This window comes from Mobula birostris, chromosome 20 (assembly GCF_030028105.1).
Source record: "Mobula birostris isolate sMobBir1 chromosome 20, sMobBir1.hap1, whole genome shotgun sequence".
NCBI lineage: Eukaryota > Metazoa > Chordata > Chondrichthyes > Myliobatiformes > Myliobatidae > Mobula > Mobula birostris.
In genome coordinates, this window is record NC_092389.1 from 54,174,077 (window position 1) to 54,186,499 (window position 12,423).

General features: G+C 45.4%; 1 protein-coding gene across 1 annotated transcript in view; it reads left to right on the top strand.

Moving 5' to 3' along the window:
- LOC140184969 (uncharacterized) overlaps positions 1-12,423 on the top strand; it is a 351,453-nt gene that overhangs the window by 170,592 nt on the left and 168,438 nt on the right. The window lies entirely within an intron of this gene.

The window sequence follows — 12,423 nt, forward strand, 5'->3', positions numbered from 1 at the left end:
AAATATAAACAATCAACAAAGATTTTCATGTTGCACCCCAGAATACCCACACATATCAATTATTTTACTGATATGGTGCTTCCATGTCAGTTTATTATCCATCTGCATGCCTGGAAAACTTACCAATGACTATTTCTCAAGAGTTTAATCATATAATTTCAAATCATGTGCAGGTCTATTAATCCTGTTTGTAAAACACATAACGTGTTTTAGCAACTGAGAGCTTAAAATCTTTATCCATTTCCCCACTGTTTGACCTATTAATTGTAAATCGCATCCTATTTACAGAAACATTGAAATACCACCTCTAATGTATAAAGTTACATCATCTGCATATAGTGATTTACCCACCAGAGTACCATCCTCAGAGAAAATAACATTAATGATAATATTAAATAATGAAGGGCTACAAATACTGCCTTGTGGGATCCCATTCTCTATCTCGTAGAAACACAAACATAACATGCCCACCCATTCCTGCACAGCCCGTCCAAATAAAAAACTCAGATAAATTATGCAATCTACACTCATTCCTAATCTCCAAAATTTAATCAAAAGTCCTTCGGTCCATAACATATCATATGTGGTAACAATAGCAAATAATACAGCTATTACAACATCTTTATTTAACTGTGCTTTCCTAATATCATCTTCCAAATCTAAAACTGAATCTAATGTTATTCTCCCCTTCCAAAATCCACTCTGATAAAATGCTATATCATCTCTCTTTTCCAAAATATAACTCAAGCACTCGATTACTATACATTCCATCAGCTTACATGAATGAGACATTAACGATATAGGCCCAAAACGAGAAGGATCAGACTGGGATCTCCCAGGTTTCAGAACAGGCACAATTGCTGCCATATTCCATGAGGGAGGAAGATCGCCTCATCTCCAAACAGAATTCAAACATTTAATATTTGCACGAGAGAGAATTACAATTACATATATCACCATTCCCTGGGGCGCCTGACCTGAATTAATAATAGACTTCTTAAATTTCTACAAAGAAAACTCTACATCAGTGATACTATGACTGGCTTCCAACACATCAGGGTATTTATTTACTGAAAAACATATCCCTACATTGTTTAACTTCTTCACTTAAATGGTCTTGATTTTGAATGACAGCAAATGACCCAGCCAGTAACACAACCTTCCCTGTTCCAGTCACAATCATTTGCCCTCATTAATCAACACTGGAATGATATGATCATTTCAAATCCCCGCATTTGCTTAACCACATCGCAAACATCTCCAAGTTTAATATCCCTTCCAATATTATCTCAATATAATTCCAGTAAATCACGGCCTTCCTCATCACGGCCTGTGCCCTTCTATTATTAATAGTGTTACTCGGAGACTGATGCATCATCACATAAAAACTTACATTTCTCCCAATTTGCTTTACCAAACACATTCAAATATATCGGCTGCCTGTCCGCGATATACAGTAAATCCAAACTCAAGCTCGTCAAGACAGGAAGGCTGACTGACGTTCATATTAACTAATCACCGTCTGAGTTCTCATTTGACCGACAGGCACTGTAGCCACTGACAGAAAGAGTTAGTGGCGGGTCTGAGCTACGATAGGCTGGTGGAAATCAGCCCCATGTTCGGCCCCTCCTCTTCCGCTCCATCGCCATGGCGAAGTTCAGCGAGTCGCTGCTGTCGATGGTTGCCGGACTCGGCGTTCACAAGGACGGGCGCGGTTCCCCTTCGTCGCCTCAGTCAGTCCGTTCCGGCAAAGCTTGCGGTGGCTGAGGAAAAACGTCTTTGCAGGGAGTGTACGAGGAGGCGAGGATATGACTACAACTCCCAGAAGGCCCCGCTGATTACAGACATTTACACCACACGCTGCCCCGCAAAGCTAACAGTATTGTGAGGGGCCCCACGCACCAGTGGCAGGTATTTCTGGCAATAATACAGAAGGTGCAGGGTCAGTTCATTCCAAAGAGGAAGAAAGATCCGAAGGGGAGTAAGGGCGACCGTGGCTGACAAGGGAAGTAAAGGACAGTATAAAAATAAAAGAGGAGAAGTATAACATAGCAAAAATGAGCGGGAAGCCGGAGGATTGGCAAACTTTTAAAGAGCAACAGAAGATAACTAAAAAGACAAAACGGGGAGAAAAGATGAGGTAAGCTAGCCAAGAATATAAAGGAGGATAGTAAAAGCTTCTTTAGGTATGTGAAGAGGAAAACATTGATAAAGACCAAAGTTGGGCCCTTGAAGACAGAAACGGGTGAATTTATTATGGGAACAAAGAAATGGCAGACGAGTTGAACAGGTACTTTGGATCTGACTTCACTGGGGAAGACACAATCTCCCAGATGTAATAATGGCCACAGGACCGAAAGTAACGGAGGAATTGAAGGACATTCACATTGGGCGGAAAATGGTGTTGGATAGACTGATGGGACTAAAGGGCGATAAATCCCCAGGGTCTGATGGTCTGCTTCCCAGAGTACTTAAGGAGGTGGCTCTAGAAATCGTGGACGCATTGGTAATCATTTTCCAATGTCTTATAGATTCAGGATCAGTTCCTGTGGATTGGAGGGTAGCTAATGTTATCGCACTTTTTAAGAAAGGAGGGAGACAGAAAACGGAATAAGAGACCAGTTAATCTGACATCAGTGGTGGGGAAGATGCTGGAGTCAATTATAAAAGATGAAATAGCAGCACATTTGGATAGCAGTAACAGGATCGGTCCGAGTCAGCATGGATTTACGAAGGGGAAATCATGCTTGACTAATCTTCTGGAATTTTTTGAGGATGTAACTATGAAAATGGACAAGGGAGAGCCAGTGGATGTAGTGTACCTGGACTTTCAGAAAGCCTTTGATAAGGTCCCACATAGGAGATTAGTGGACAAAATTAGAGCACATGGTATTGCTATGGGGGTAGGGTACTGACATGGATAGAAAATTGGTTGGCAGGCAGGAAACAAAGAGTAGGGATTAACTGGTCCTTTTCAGAATGGCAGGCAGTGACTGGTGGGGTACCGCAAAGCTCGGTGCTGGGACCGCAGCTATTTACAATATACATTAATGGTTTAGATGAAGGGATTATAAGTAACATTAGCAATTTTCAGATGACACATTGCTGAGTGGCAGTGTGAAATGTGAGGAGGATGTTATGAGAATGCAGGGTGACTTGGACTGGTTGGGTGAGTGGGCAGATGCATGGCAGATGCAATTTAATGTGGATAAATTTGAGGTTATCCACTTTGGTGGCAAGAACAGGAAGGCAGATTATGTTCTGAATGTTGTCAAGTTCGGAAAAAGGAAAGTACAACAAGATCTGGGTGTTCTTGTACATCAGTCACTGAAAGCAAGCATGCAGGACAGCAGGCAGTGAAGAAAGCTAATGGCATGTTGGCCTTCATAACAAGGGGAATTGAGTATAGGAGCAAAGAGGTTCTTCTGCAGTTGTACAGGGCCCCGGTGAGACCACACCTGGACTATTGTGAGCAGTTTTGGTCTCCAAATTTGAGGAAGGACATGCTTGCTGCTGAGGGAGTGCAGCGTAGGTTCACAAAGTTAATTCCCGGTATGGCAGGACTGTCATATGTTGAAAGATTGGAGCGACTGGGCTTGTATACACTAGAATTTAGAAGGATGAGAGGGGATCTGATTGAAACATATAAGATTATTAAGGGATTGGACACAGTAGAGGCAGGAAACATGTTCCCGATGTTGGGGGAGCACAGAACAGGGCCAAAGTTTAAGAATAAGGGGTAGGCCATTTAGAACGGGGTTGAGGAAAAACATTTTCACCCAGAGAGCTGTGGATCTGTGGAATGCTCTGCCCCTGAAGGCAGTGGAGGCCAATTCTCTGGATGCTTTCAAGAAAGAGTTAGGTAGAGCTGTTAATGATAGTGGAGTCAATGGATATGGGGAGAAGGCAGGAACGGGGTACTGATTGTGGCTGATTACCCATGATCACAGTGAATGGCAGTTCTGGCTCGAAGGGCCGAATGGCCTACTCCTGCACCTATTGTCTATTGCACCCCTCATACAAACTCTTCTTCCTCCCGCCATCTGGCAAAAGGTACCGAAGCATTCGGGCTCTCACGACTAGACTGTGCAACAGTTTCTTCCCCGAAGCCATCAGACTCCTCAATACTCAGAGTCTAGGCTGACATCTACATCATTTATTATTATATTGTAATTTGTCCTCTGCTGCACCTATTGTCTTGTTTATTAATTATTGTACTGCCCTGCACTGTATTGTGCACTTTATATAGTGCTGTGCAGGGCTGTAGTCTAGTGCAGTTTTTATGTTGTTTTTCGTAGCCTCGTGTAGCCTTGTGCTGTTTCACACAGTCTAGTGTAGTTTTGTGTCGTTTCATGTACCACCAGGGTCCTGGAGGAACGTGGTTTTGTTTCTACTGTGTATTGTACCAGCAGTTTATGGTCAAAATGACAATAAACTTGACTTGACGACTTGATGACACAAAAGTTGGGGGAGTTGTGGACAGTCTGCAGGGTTGTCAGAGATTACAGTGGGAAATAGGATGCAGAACTGGGCTGAGAAGTGGCAGATGGAGTTCAACCCAGATACGTGTGAAGTGGTTCGTTTAAGGAGACATTTATTCCCCACTTGCAGTACTGTGTTCAATTCTGGTCACCTCACTACAAAAAGAATGTGGATACGAAAGAGGGAGTGAAATGACTAACACGACGGGGCATAGTTTTAAGGTGCTTGGAAGTTGGTACAAGGGGGATGTCAGGGGTAGGTTTTTCACACAGAGAGTGGATGGTGTGTGGAATGCACTGCCAGCGACAGTGGTAGACCCAGATACAATAGGATATTGTAAGAGACTCTTAGATAGGTACATGGAGCTTAGAAAAATAGAGGGCTATACGATAGGGAAATCCTAGACAGTTTCTAGAGTACTTTACATAGTTGGTACAACATTGTGGGCCGAAGGGCCTGTAATGTGCTGTAGATTTCTATGTTCTATGTCAAAGGCAGGCAGAGGGATTAGTTTAAATGGACACCAGGACAGCATGGAAAGGTTGGGCCGAAGGGCCTGTGTCAGTGCCGTAAGGGACGGGCTCTCTCCCAAACATCGACTCCATTCCCCCCAATAGATGCTGCCTGACTTGCCAAAGTTCTTGAAAAGTTGCTTTCAGTTCTGCTTAGCATTGTGTACAAAGGGTGTTTTGTGCTGGAAGACTGCAGAGGAGATTCATCATGATTGAGGGGGTTTGTGTCCATAAGACCATGAAACATAGGAGCAGAATTAGGCCAATCAGCCCATCGAGTCTGTTGCCTTTCTGTCATGGCTGATCCCGGATCACACTCAATTCCATACATCTGACCTCTCACCATATCCTTTGATGCCCTGACTGATCAGGAAACAATCAACTTCTGCCTTAAATATACCCACAGACTTGGCCTCTACCGCAGTCTGTGCAGAGCATTCCACAGATCCAATACTCCCTGGCTAATATGAAAAAAGAAAATCCGCTTAACCTCCGTTTGAAAAGGTGGCTCCTCATTTTGTAGATGTACCCTCTAGATCTTGATATCCCTGCCATCAGAAACATCCTCTCCACATCCACCTTATCTGATCCTTTCAGCATTCAGCAGGTTTCAATGAGACCTCCTCTGCATTCTTCAGAGTTCCAGGGTGTACATGCTCAAAGTTGCCAAATGCTCCTCATATGTTAACCCCTTCATTCCCAAAATCATCCTTCTGAACCTCCTTTGTACTCTCTCCAACGACAACACATCCTTTCTGAGATATGGGACACAACACTGTTGACAATACTCCTCGTGTGACCTGATTAGCGTTTCATAAAGGCTCAGCATTATCCCCTTGCGGTTATATTCATGGGACGAGATTGGACAGTATTGATCTGCAGAGGCAACTTGGAATCTGAGTTCATAACTCCCAGATAGTGGTTCCAGTGTTACGCAGCTATGTTGCCTTTGGAGAATTGCATTCTAATGTAGGAATAATGCGGAGGTTTTGGATGGTGATTAGAAGAGGTTTAACAGGATGCTGCCTGGATAAAGCAAGACTGGACAATCTCGGGAAATCTCCGGCAGAGGCTCAGGGAGGTCTGACAGACGTTTACAAGAATGTACCAGGCACAGACGGAGTGGGCAACTGGTATTTTTTTTTCTAAGGAGGAAATGTCCAATGCCAGTGGGCATGCACTTCAGGAAAAAGGGGAAAAACTACCTCACTGGTCCTTTTGAACTATTTAAGTATTTTGTAATTTAATGCTACTTTGTCTCTGCACAGCTGCTGTTAAAAAAAAGCAGTTACAAAAGACAATGATTTTAAAAACCTGACTCAGAATGTTGAAAGGAGATTTGCGTTTCAAGTTTTGTTTTTCATACCCATCGTGGTGAGTGTCTGGAGTGAATGTCAGGGGTGGCGGTGGAGGCAGATGTGATAGAGGTTATTAGATACCACCTGGATGTGAGGAGAATGGAGGGATGTGGACCTTGTGTAGGCAGAGGGATTGGTTTAGTAAGCCATGAAATGACCGGTTCAGTTTGTTCAGAACAACACAGTGAGCAGAAGGACCTGTTCAAGGACAAGTAGAGCAAGCAGATCAGGTAAACTGGATAAAGTGATCCCACTCAGAGAACAGACTGTGACGTCAGTGGAGACATATCAGCATCACAGTTCTCTCACCAAAGATAATGCACTGCTGGATAAAATTAAGTTTGTAATCTTTATAACTGATGTGGTGAATTGTACTGCTCAGACATCTCATCCTACTGAGGAAATTAAAATTATTGTGAAAGCTGTAGAAAGGTATCTTGGTGTAACTGGTGTTTTGTGGGAAGCTTTAAATGAAGTTTTGTTAGGTGGGGTATCTGTATCCGAGTCTACTTGTGAACATACATAATAGGATTAAAATATTGCAATGAAATGAGAGAACTCTGATTTATAATGGTCAAGAGTGTAAGAAGTTTATTTCTGATTTGTCAGACTCTTCCGATGTTATATCTGTTCAGGAAACCTGCACATTATAAGTTTTTATTCCTGTGCAGGATTATATTGTCGCTAGGCTTGACAGGTTAGTTAGTAGAAGGGTGGTGTTGCCAGTTGTATAAGGAAAGTGACAGGGTATAGAGTTGTGAATGGGAATAAAGTGTATGAGGAACTAATAGTAGAAATTCTTGATTCAACAGGTATGTATGTAATTTTCTTTTGTGAAAACATTAACTTTCTGAATCGTATTTGGAGGTTTAGCCATTGACTTTCCTCATGGAAAACGGTTGTTGTAGTAGTGCCCATTCTAAAACCTGGAGCTCCCTGTCTGATCCTCCTTGTTATAGGCCACTATCAATAACGTCTCCTTTATGTGAACTTGTGGAATGTATGGTAACCAAGCGTTTGAGTTATATTTTCGATAAAAGAGGTGATTTCATGTTTTATCACAGGGGAATTCGGAAGGGTAGGATAACACTGGAATCAGTTTTGGGTTTGGAAGATCATATTAGGAAAGCACAGTTAAATAAAGTTGTAATAGTAAGATATTTTGATTTTGAAAAGGCAAATGATATTTATTGAAGGAGGGACTTTAAATTAATTTTTGGAAATGCAATTGAGGGGGTTATTGTACAATTTTATCTGATTGATCTTCTTTAGACGTCTTGTAAAGGTATGGGTGGGCAACTATGACATTGAATTCATTTTTATGTTTGGAAGATGATATTAGGAAATCACAGTTAAATATAGATGTTGTAACACCAGTATTTTTACTATTCAAAAAGGCAGATGGCATTTATGGAAGGAAAGGCTTTTTATGAAATTGTGGAAAGGAGGATGGAGGAGGCAAATATCTAACTTTTTCCTGAGTTTTTTTTAATTGGACATCTTGCATCAAGTACGGGTGGGCGGGTTATAATCAGGTTGTTAAAAGTTAGAGATTGGGATCCCACAAGGCAGTTTTTATTACTTCATATTATAATTAATGATATTTTTTTGAGATCGGTTATGGGATGTGTAAATCATTAGATGCAGATGATGGAGGTTTATGGATTAGAGGTAGAAATTTCAGCTTTACTGTGTATAGGACACATTCGCAATTTATGAGCTGGAACAGTCGGCAAATGGATGGGATTTAAGCTTTCAGTAGCTACAAGTTATGTGTTTTACAAACAGTATTAATGGACCTAGTCTTGATTTGAAATGATATGGTCAAACTCCTTAACAGGTGTCAGTGGTAAGATTTCCAGGTATGTGGATGGATAATAAGCTGACGTGGAAGCACCGGATCAGAAAATAATTGGTAAATATAAAGAAACATTAAATATCCTCCGTTATCCCTGTGGGTATTCTGGGCTGTTAATGTTGGGCTTCGGTGGGACTCAAGTGCAGACCGATGAATTACTTTTTCGCCAGAATTTGTTAGGGAGAACAAAGGCAACAGTCTTTCAAAAACAGAAGGCAGGCACGAATCCGAAATGGCAGGCAGAGATCTTACCCAGGAAAGGCAGTCAAGCGAGGGCAGACAATCAGGTCCAAGAACGGGCAAAATCCAAAACACAGAATCAGGCAAAATCGGTTGGCAGAAGCCGCAATGACAGGCTGGAACGACACAGGTCAGAACTGGGACGAACTGGCAGAGAATGCCAGTCAAGCCAGGGTTTAAATGGACAGGGTAATGAGTGAAAATTATAAACAGCTGGGTGCAAATGAGGAGACAGGCAGGTAATTGGAGGAAGTCCAAAAAAGAATGGGGCTGGGCCAGAACCCACATGGCCAGGTGAAAGAAAACACAAATTAAAGACTGTCGTGATCCAGAGCTACCAGCAGAGGCCCTTCGACCCAGTGTTCAGGCCGGATCCTTAACAGTACACCCACCCCCCCCCCCACCCCACCCCACCCCACGGGCGTCTCCAGACGCCCTTCTTGCTGGTACGGGATGGCTCCTATGAAAGTCCTTAATGAGAGAGGGATCCAGGATATCTCGAGCGGGAACCAACACCTCTCTTCGGGACAATAGCCCTCCCAATCAACGAGGTATTGCAGTCTACGACCTCTGCGTCGAACGTCCAGTAATCGGTTCACAGTGAAGGTCTCTGAGTCATCGATGAAACGGGGTGGGACAGAGGGGGCTGCAGACAAAAGGCTTAATCCTTGAAACATGGAATGTAGGATGGATTCTGCGAGGGGTAGGGGGTAGTTTTAGACGTACCGCCGAAGGGCTGATCACCCTGGCGATGGGGAAAGGTCCAATGTAGCGTGGCGCCAGCTTGCGGGGGTCCGCCTTCAAAGGGATGTCATGAGAAGATAACCACACCTTCGGACCCTGGCGGTAACGGGAGACCTCGATGCGGTGACGGTCTGCTTGCTGCTTCATTCCGGCTGTAGATTGAAGCAGCACCTTCGGGATCGTCTCCAGGTCCGTGAACACCTCTGGACAAATGCTTCGGCTGAGGGAACGCCCACTTCCTCCTCCTGAGACGCGAATAAGGGGGGTTGATAGCCAAGACAGCACTGGAATGGTGATAAACCCGATGAAGCAGAAGGCAAAGAATTGATGGCGTACTCGACCCAGGGAAGTTGCTGTCTCCAAGAGGAAGATTCCTGAGACGTCACACAACGGAGCATCACCTCCATCTGCTGATTAGCCCGCTCGGTCTGGCCGTTACTCTGTGGATGAAACCATGATGAGAGGTTAACCTTGATCCCGAGTAGTTTGCAAAAGGCCCTCCAAAAGTGGGAGTTAAATTGCCAATCTCTATCAGATACCACTTCAACGAGGAGACGGTGAATACGGAAAACATTCTGAGTCACCAGGTTGGCAGTCTCCTTGGCAGAGGGCAGCTTGGGAAGGGGAATTAAGTGGACCGATTTGGAAAAATGATCCACTATGCTAAGAACGGTAGTGTTACTGTCGGACGGAGGAAGTCCGGTGACAAAGTCCAGTGCAATGTGTGACCAGGGCCTTCTAGGAACAGGCAGGGGTTGCAGGAGACCAGTTGGTGGCTGGCTGGAGGTCTTGTTCTGTGCTCAGACTGGGCAGGCAGAAATGAAGCTCTCAACATCCTTCCTCAGGGATGGCCACCAAAATCTTCGACTGATGAAAGCCCTCGTGCGTCTGATGCCAGGGTGATATGCCAGTCTGGAGGTGTGTCCCCAATGGAGAAACTGGGAGCGGACAGACTGGGGAACATACAATAGATTAACAGGACAGGCACTAGGAACAGACTCACATTGTTGGGCAGACTGGAGCACAGATTCAATCTTCCACTGTGCTGCGGCGACCAGACATTGCTTGGGGAGAATGCTCGTAACCTCGGGCGGCTCGTCTGTTGTTGAAAACTGCCTGGAGGGCGCCTCAGGCTTGCTGTTCTTAGAGCCAGGACGGTAGGTCAGGGTGAATCTAAAACGGGCTAAAAACGGGGACCACCGAGCCTGGCCGGAGTTGAGGCGTTTGGCTGAACGGAAATATTCCAGGTTCTTGTGATCTGTCCAGACTAGAAAAGGAGTCGTCGTTCCCTCAAGCCAATGCCGCCATTTCTCAAGAGCAAGTTTAACAGCCAATAACTCTCGATTGGCGATGTCAGAGTTGCGTTCTGTGGGGAAAAAAAGGCGCTCGGGTGTATCTTGTCGTCCTCTGCTGAGCGCTGTGACAGTAGAGCCCCACTCCTACATCAGAGGCGTCAGGGTCTACAATAAACTGCCTTGTAGGATCGGGCTGGAGGATAGGTGCCGTGGTGAAACGAGTCTTCAGATCAAAAAAGGCTTTCTCAGCCGCTGGATTCCAGACGAACTTCGACTTGGAGGGGGTTAGAGCAGTCAGCGGGGCGGCCAGGATGCTGAAATATCGAATGGATCGGCGATAGAAGTTGGCAAACCCAAGAAAGCGTTGGACATCTCGCCGACAGGCGGGTTGTGGCCGCTCCTCTACCGCCTTGATCTTCTGAAGGTTCATCTGGATTCCTCCAGCGCTGACCGCATATCCCAGAAACGAAGCTGAACTCCGGTGAAATTCACACTTCTTCGCCTTCACCCGATGGACGTGCTGGATGTGTTCAGAGGGAGCAAGAAAATATCAGAATGTCGTCCAAGTACACAAATACAAATTGATTCAACATGTCTCTGAGGATGTCAGTCACCAGGGACTGGACACAGCAGGACCATTAGAAAGTCCGAAAGGCATTACCAAATATTCGTAGTGCCCAGATGGCGTATTGAACGCAGTCTTCCACTCATCCCCCTCTCTTATGCGGACCAGATGGTAAGCGTTGCGGAGGTCGAGCTTGGAGAAGATAGAAGCACCCTGGAGCAATTCAAATGCAGATGACATAAGAGGAAGGGGATAGCAGTTCTTAATGGTGACCTCATTGAGACCTCTATAGTCCACGCAAGGACGCAGGGACCCGTCCTTCTTGGCTACAAAGAAAAACCCTGCGCCTGCTGGGGAAGAAGTAGGACGTATAATTCCTGCAGCCAAGGCCTCCTGGATATACTCGTCCATCGCTTCCCTTTCAGATGGAGACAGGGAATACAGACGGCCCCTAGGTGGCAAGGTTCCCGGAAGGAGATCTATAGTTCAGTCACAGGGGCGATGTGGGGGTAAGGCGGTGGCCCGAGTCTTGCTGAGTACCAGCTTTAGGTCCAGATACTTAGGGGGTACAGAGGACAGGTTGGGAAACTCTTCTGTAGGCAGAGGAACCGGACTTTGAGTAGCATGAGCAACACGCAGACAATGATTTAGGCAGAAAGGACCCCAGCTTAACACTGTTATTAGACCAATCAATGTATGGACCATGCTGAGCTAGCCATGGGTGGCCTAACACAACTTCAGCTTTGGGGGAATCTATCACATGGAAAGCAATGCTCTCCTGGTGATTGCCAGAAATGAGGAGACTCACCAGAGCTGTAGAGTGGGTAACCATGGCAAGTTTCACTCCGGTTAAGCCCCTGGCCTCCAGGGGTTGCTTCAGACGAGAGAGTGGCAACCCGAGATTGGCCGCAAAACTGGAACTGATAGTTTCCCTCAGCCCCGGAGTCGATAAAAACTGAAACGGTGCGTCTCCTCCCTTCAGCCAGTATAAAAGCGGGTAGCAGGGTTCGAGTGACGGGGAACCGGGGGAGGGAAGTACTGCTCGCCCGTAGTCCCTTCTTTACGAACGAGCGTTGGCTTTTTATGGGACAGGTAGATACATAGTGACCAGCCTGACCACAATACAGACAGGAGTTGGTATTGACTCTCCTCCTTCTTTCCGAAGGAGACAGACGGGTACGATCAATCTGCATGAGCTCCGTTGGGCTGGATGGGGGTGACTGAGGACTCGGGAAGGGGATCTGGGTGCTGGCTGAGAAGAGGTCAGACGCCCCCGGTGGTTCTTCTTGATCCCCGGACATCACGCTCCTGCTGACGCAGTTTTATGCGGCTGTCAACCTTAATGGCTAAATCGACCAGCTCTTGGAAG